Here is a 7,427-nt window from a genome sequence, read left to right on the forward strand (position 1 = left end):
AAATCAACTCAAAGATGGAGGAAGAAAGTTAGTGAAGGATGCGTAAATCCTGTTGGGAGCTTGTTTCCTATAGCTTCACATATCTCAGAGAATACTGTCAATCAAGTCGGCCCTCTAAACAGTTCTTTCTAGAACCTGCTGCCATTGACTCAATGGAAATAGGCCCTGGTTTAGGTGCAGCTGTGGGGCAGTTTCCCAGAATGCATCTCTCCTCTTTGCTAAGACCAGCTGAAACTCAAAGATGAAGCTTCCAATAGGATAGTCTGCAAAGATGTTCTTGCCTTTTGCATGGGTCTCTGCTACAGCAGACTTGTTTTCTCAGCCTTTACAAATTCTAGTTGGCAAGGTGTGACCCCCTGCTATGGGATTTACCAACTACTCTTTCTCCCCACTAGTCAGATGAGCCTTGGGGGAGAATTTGACATTCATCAAGCACAGAACCTTAGGATCATAGATGTGAATAGGTGAGTAGATGATATGGTCACCTGTGATGCCACTGAGATGGTATCCTGCTATCCTTGACAATCCTTGACAACAGAATTCATGGTTTTGAAAGTCTGCTATTTCACTTAAAACATGACAAACTGTTAAAAAACCAAAACAACAACAACAAACAAACAAAAACAAAAAAAACAAACAAACAAAAAAACCTTTCCTGGAGTCTCAGAGCAGTAAGAGACAAAGTTGATGCTTGCCTTGGTTATTAGGTAAATGGCCCCTCTGCAATATCACCTCCATAAAGACCAATAACCTTTTGTTGTTGTTGTTGTTATTTGAAGTCAATTTTAATAAAACCTTCTAGACAGAGCATCCATTTCCACATATCTTGAAACAAAGAACAGGAAAACTTATCGACACACCTTCATTCCTAGTCTTTAGTGACTGAACAGAAATAGTGGTTTTCTTCCAGCCGTGGTTGTCATACTTCTATCCCGATTTAATTCACACATCTTCATAACTGAACTCCTGTCCTCCAGGCCTTCGCAAAGAGTGAAGGCAAAGAGGAGACAGAGAAACCTTAGTCTGCCTGCATTGTCTCTTCTGTTGTTGCAGTTGGTATTTATTTGGGACAAGATTGCCCTGCGTAGCCCAGGCAGGCCTTGAACTCCTGAGGGCTGGGATCCCCGGCACATGCTGCCAACATTCCCTGCACCGATTTCTTTTCACTGACTTGTTTCCCCAGAAATATAAGCAAATGCATAAAGCTTGGCTTGCAGATTGCCATAGAATCTCTGGTTTCCAGCCATTACCCATGGTGCTCTGACTTCTGGGTTTGCTGGTACAAGGCTGTTCTTGCATGAAAACATGAATGTGGATCCTGACATTCCTTGGTTCTTTCCGGCTATCCTCCTTGATGGAAATTCTAGTGCCAGTGGCTTCATACCAGTCATGTGTGCAAGCCTCTCTCTCTCTCCCTCTCTCTCTCTCTCTCTCTCTCTCTCTTCCCCTCCCCCTCCCCCTCCTCCCCTCCCTCTCTCCCTCTCCCTCTCCCTCTCTCCCTCTTTCCCTCCCTCTCTATTTTTAGTCTGCCTTAAGTACAAACCTGTTTTTCTTCAAATGGCAACATCAACTTCCTGCTAAAATATTATTTGATTTTGAGCTTACAAATACATTCTGTGATCAAATTTAAAAGATACCATGTGTGCCCTGGAAAACAGTATTGAGTCCGTTCTTGATTCAGAATTGTTATCATGAACGTACAACATTTGAGTTTTATGAAACAATACAGTTCCAAGTCTAGAATTTGAATAACTCCAGACGCCTGGCTCCAAACAAAATGTCTCCAGCTATCTTGAGACATTCTCTTTATTTATTTGTTTTAGCCCATGCTTGCCATCCAAAGAGCAGGAGAAACTTGACTCCAACACTTGTAGAAAAGGCCTGGTCAAGAATTGTCAGCAAGTCTGCTGCTGGAGCTAAGGGCTGTTTCTGTGGCGGCCTTTCTGGAGTGGAGTCGTTATCACTCAACTTCTGGGTCAGGGCTGCATTTTGCAGAATGGAAGATATCAAATGGGGTAAGTGGGAAGCTACACTCTTTAGTAAGCCCGCAACATCTCCAGGGACAAAAAGAGCTTTCCTTTACTGACAATAGCCATGACTCCTAAAAGCCACCATCTCCTTGAGACCTTTCTTTTGAAGGACACTCACATTTCCAGTGATCTAGTGACTGATAGCTTGGCAGAACAAAAATAACACGAATGAAAAGGACAAGGACACCACGTATAGCCATGGCTACTTCATCTGAAGGAGATTTCTGCCAGCGGATTGTAGCCCAGAGCCTCTGCGTATGTGTGCAGCACTGCGTAGTCTGGGTCTGTGATGCTAGGTCTGGGAAATCCCCCCCCTTACACTTCTTTTTGCTTTTGCTTAGTTTTCTGCATTGTGTTCATCGCTGTCCCTGTCCTCAAATGTTTTCCATTCCAATTAGAGGCCAGGATTCCACTTAGGGTTCCCTAGTGAACTCTGTGGCTTCGTGTCTAAAATACTAGGACTAAGGTTAGCTGTCCTCATAGCCAGCCATTTGAGGTCCAAATTCCTACAAATCACGTTCCATCATGAGCATACCTTCCTGACGCACAGACCCTCAGTTAATTGATTACAAGACCAAACTAAAATCGTTTTTGGCAGATGTTGTCCAAAATGCAATTAATTAGTACCCAATTATCTCATTAAAACAGATAAATTTATTTAGAGACCAGAGTATATCTAATTCACACAGTCAATATCAAATGACTCTGATAAAAAACTGTGCTATTCATGAGAATATTATTCAGGCTTTATATGGTCATTGAGCAGAACTACTAACAAGTGCTCTCATAGTTTACAGGCCAGAGCTTCTCATGCTCTATGATGTAAAAGCTTCAAGGCTCAATCAATCATTTCTTCAAGTACTAGACAAACTGCAGAATTATTTCCTAAGGATGAGCTCAGCTTTCTGTACCTTGGCCCATGCAGTGGTCAAATGACTATCATTCCAAGTAGGCAGCTACTCACATTTTATTAAATAGAATTCAGTTGCCATCAATCTGGGTTTTCCCCCCAAAAGAACAAAGTTCCATCGTCAATTGACACATTCTCTCTTAAATATAAGACTCTGTCTGAAAACCGTTAACATCAAACTGTCAACTGGCCAATTCTTGTCAAAATTTCAGATTAAAAAAAAGGGGGGGGTGATGTTGATGGATAGCTACTTAAAAATATATGTAATGCTTTTACATGTGCTCCGGTGGTACCTAAAGCCTATTGCTTGTTCAAACTCAACATCAGATACACAGCGCTGGACCAATTGCTGTTTCCCTCCCCCCTTCCCCCCCCCATTACACTGCAGGGGGTAAGGCCTAGACGTCGATCCAGAGACACTAGAAGAAAAGCCCTAGACATCAGATGGCACATTTACTTTTGGAATGTGGCCTGAAGGCATTGCCTTCTTGGTCACTCAATGTGTCCCCAGCAACCCTACTGTACAACACACTTTGGAACCCATGCAAACATAACCTATAGCCATCCAGAGAGACAGGATGGTGCCACTTACTGTGGGCTGCAATAAAGGGCAAGTTCCTCCAGTCCGGGTGGCCATATGATGATACCTGGTGGAGCTCCTTAACGCAGTACTTTATGGAACTATTAAAAAGACCAGGGGGGAACAATATACTTTATACCATGCAGTAAACTCAAATGTCACTTCCTTATGATGACTTGTAACTCTGGACAACAGAGTTGTGGTGTCCGTTACCAGATCCGAATCACAGGCCGGTGGAACTCTGGGGAGAGGTTGTTTTCTTCCCCTCTTGCCTTGTTCCACTCCTGCTAACAAGTGTGTTCCACACTGTTCTTACCCCACTCGTGTCCGACTTGGAATGTTTTGGTAAAGAGCACTACTCTGAAGATTCTGCTGTGCCCTTGCTCAAGTTCACTGCCCAGGCAGCCTTCAGCCATGGTACACCCCTACTTGCGGACATCATCACAAGTTGGAGGGCAATAGGCTGCCTTTCTTCGCTCAGTGGCTCCAAGCCATACCTGCCACGAAGGCTGACTCTGCTTATCCATATCAGAGATAACAGCAGACTTGAATTCCGCTCCTTTTGCACTGAAAACCAACACACTGCTCAGCACTGAGGCAGTCCCGGGCTCACTCAACAGTGAACAGCTCAGCAAGGCCCCAGCAAAACAGCGCTCCTCAAGGCTTTGGTTCAGAATCCCTGACCTTGTCTCAGACCACTGTGTGATCTCAGGCAAGGAAGGTAACTTTGCTGTGTTCTGACATCTAGAAAGAACACTAACTGTGGTAAAGCTGCAGGAAAGACTCCGAAAGTCTGTTTCTAGGAAGCGGGAGGGGAAGACAGGGAGAAGAGATGGAAAGACAGATACGCATTCTTTCAATAAAGAATGAAAAGTCACACCTTTCATTTTTTTTTCCTTTGCCTCTCAGCACACTTGGAGACACATTTGCTATTCGGTTTGAATGGGAAAGTAGACACAATCTTCTTGCCAATAATTTTGAATGTTTGTTTGTGCCTACTTTCACCTCTTCTTGTATCCTCATTTTTACATTGTATTTATAGTTCATTATTCTGTGTGGATTTTTTCTTATGTGGGTTTTGGGCTTTGCCTGAGGTTTGAAGAATGTCTCAAATCTTTTATGGAATGAGATGTGGTATGTATAAATGTGTGCATTTGGCGATGCTGTCCTGAGCATTTTTATGATACAATATAACAATATAATCTTATAAAGTTATCTTGTCTTCCTTAATACTCCCAGTGACCCTGTGAGACAGACATTATGAACTCCATTCCTAAGATAAGACAACCCAGCTTCGTGAACAGCCTTTCCCCATGGCCAGAATTTGATATGCATGTCCTGTCTTGAATCCCAATCCACAGCTTTTCCTTCTCTAACTGACTTGGCCTCTTCAGAGTCATTAGCCATGCAGGTTTGCTACTGGCCTGACAAATAACACCAGTGACAAGAGCCTATCTGCACCATTCACCTGCTACGTGGCAGGCATTTTATATGCACTGTCTTATTTAGGGCTCCCCATAAGCCAATGATGTGGTGACTACATTACCCTTTATAAGCCATCCGCTATACAGAGGCAAGTGCCCCACAGGCACACGTAAGAGAGGACTGGGGATTTGAACCCAGATTAGTGCAACCTCCCAAGTTCTTGCTCTCGGCCGGCACCCAGCAAGGGCATCGGCTCTGTCATCAAGTGACACTTCCTGAGGGTAGTGTTCAAAAACCTTTGGGTTTGTGTGATGTCACTGTGTGGCCTCGATTGAAGCAGACAGTAGCAGCAGGCTGTCCCCACTTCCCTGACCTCTTCCCAGAAGGAAAGCTACCCCAAGCGGGCAGCGGGATCGCCTTCACCACTAACCTGCTGTGGTTCATTAAAGCCTCAGGCCTTTATGATCCCCTTCGGGTCTGTGCGAAAGGGTCACAATCCCAGGCTTTGTGTCCCAATTCATGTTTCCCTTTATGTTCAACCTGAGCTCTGTGGTTTTCTTAACATTCTCTTTGCTGCCTGCTTTAAGATTTGGACATAGGCAAGACTACCAAAACTCACATAGTAGTACCGGCCATTTAAAAGCACGGAGACTGCGTGGGGGAAGTCTAATTATTGCCTTGAAGTCTATTCTTTTTATCTTTGAGATTTATTCGGCTTTTAGACCCTTTTTACCTTAAGATATGCTTTTAGGTTACAACAAACAAGGCTGGCTATTTCTGAAAATATTCAAACAAGGACTTCCATTTCTTTTTCATCTTTGTATGCGCACCACTTCTTTTCATGTTAACGGGACCGCAGGATTGCTGCTTTCTGGGCTGGCCATCTACTTTGTTGGTCAAGACTCAGAGTCTCTTTGTTACTTTCCCGAGCTCCTGACAGTCTGCGTTCCTTCCCGGTGACTGACCTCAGGCAGTAACACCATGACTTCTCGAAGCCTTGGTTTTGTTTGTGTTCTCTTTATTCATAAAAATGAAGAAAAACATTATTCTATCTCTCGGGTTGTTCTGAAGATTCGATGAGGCAACGTGTGTTAAATGCCTTGAAAACCATACGCTGTCATGAAAACTCTGACTCGCCCCCATGGTCCCTGGTGCCAACTTCAGATAAAGGGCAGGGGTTTAAGGAACGTGCCGTGTAAATTACAAAGGCGTCTGGGCCTGCAGCCTCATTATCTGGAAGAAAAGCAGAGAATTCTGTAAGTCCGTCCTGTTGTCTGCCCATCAGGGATCATGGACTGATCCTGCATCTGAGGCTTTGATGACTGGCATTTTTATCCCCTGTCCTACCACGTCTTCAGAGGTGGGAAAGAACCACAATACACTTTGAATGCAGCTTGCTTCCTGGTGGCATTTTTCAATCTCAAAGCAGAGGTCAGGAAGCTATGGCCCATGGATGGAATCTAGCCTTATCATCTACTTGTTATCATCCCAAGCCAAGAATGTTTTCTACCTTCTAAAAGAGTTGAAAAGCAATCAAAATAATACTTTTAATATGTGAAAGTTATATGGAATTCTAATGCCAATGTCTATAAAATTTTCATCATGGCCTATCTGGGCTTTCAAAGTCAGCTGAGTCCCATCTTCAAGCAGTCATTCAGCACCTGCATATAAGGCATTCTAAGTCCTCAGTGTGAGGCTGCCATGCTGCCTAAGGGGTTTAATCGGTGTTGAGAACTTAACAGAGAGATGATGATCTAAACACAAAGGCAGCTTCGGCTTGGGGAATGGATAGAGCAGAGGGGTCCATCTTGGGGGTTCCATCAGGATAGGAATGACCAAAGGGGGAAAAGTGACAGGGATGGGAAATACAAAATGTCAGAGGTGGAAGAATATCATTTCTCTCGGCACCGTGACCCAGATACGACTAGACCTGTGCAGTGGCAGTTCTCTTTAGGGCCATTCCGGTCATTGATGTCAACACTTACCTTTATTCTTGCGGTTTGTATGATTGAGCAATCAATAGTTTTCTGATGCGATCTCCAGAGAGTCAGGAGGGATACAGCGCCGTGGGGGGGGGGGTGCACTTTATGATCCTTAACCTCCGGTTGGACTTTGCTCCACCCCACAGCTGTGCTTCATGGTGCTCATGCTCCAGTGCTCCCAGCTCTGAGAACCAGCAGGCTCTGGCAGCCTCCGGCTCTCACACCTTCCCTCTGGGTTTTTTTTTTTTTTTTTTTTTCTCTCCCCTTTGCATGATTTTGCTTTGCCTGGGCCAAATTCACACCCCCACCCGTACGACTTAACTTTGCCTTGCAATTCGCCTCCTAGGAGAGAGGGGTCATAAATAATATATGAGGTTTCCCGGACCCTGCAAACATTGGGGAGTGAACTGGTGCTCTGAAAGCCTTTGTTAGTGGTTTGGGAGTATTGGCAAGTCCTTCAGTCTGTTGATGGATTTCTTACCTATAAGAATGGAAGCGAG

General features: G+C 44.3%; 1 long non-coding RNA gene across 1 annotated transcript; it reads right to left on the reverse strand.

Moving 5' to 3' along the window:
- Positions 1-5,633: 5,633 nt before the first annotated feature.
- LOC119088709 lies at positions 5,634-7,186 on the reverse strand. Its single transcript, XR_005092404.1, has 2 exons — positions 6,931-7,186; positions 5,634-6,178 (listed from the first exon to the last, which is right to left on the reverse strand). It is a non-coding gene; the product is annotated as an uncharacterized LOC119088709 (long non-coding RNA).
- Between the last annotated feature and the right edge of the window lie 241 nt (positions 7,187-7,427).

Source organism: Peromyscus leucopus, chromosome 11, assembly GCF_004664715.2.
Source record: "Peromyscus leucopus breed LL Stock chromosome 11, UCI_PerLeu_2.1, whole genome shotgun sequence".
Lineage (NCBI taxonomy): Eukaryota > Metazoa > Chordata > Mammalia > Rodentia > Cricetidae > Peromyscus > Peromyscus leucopus.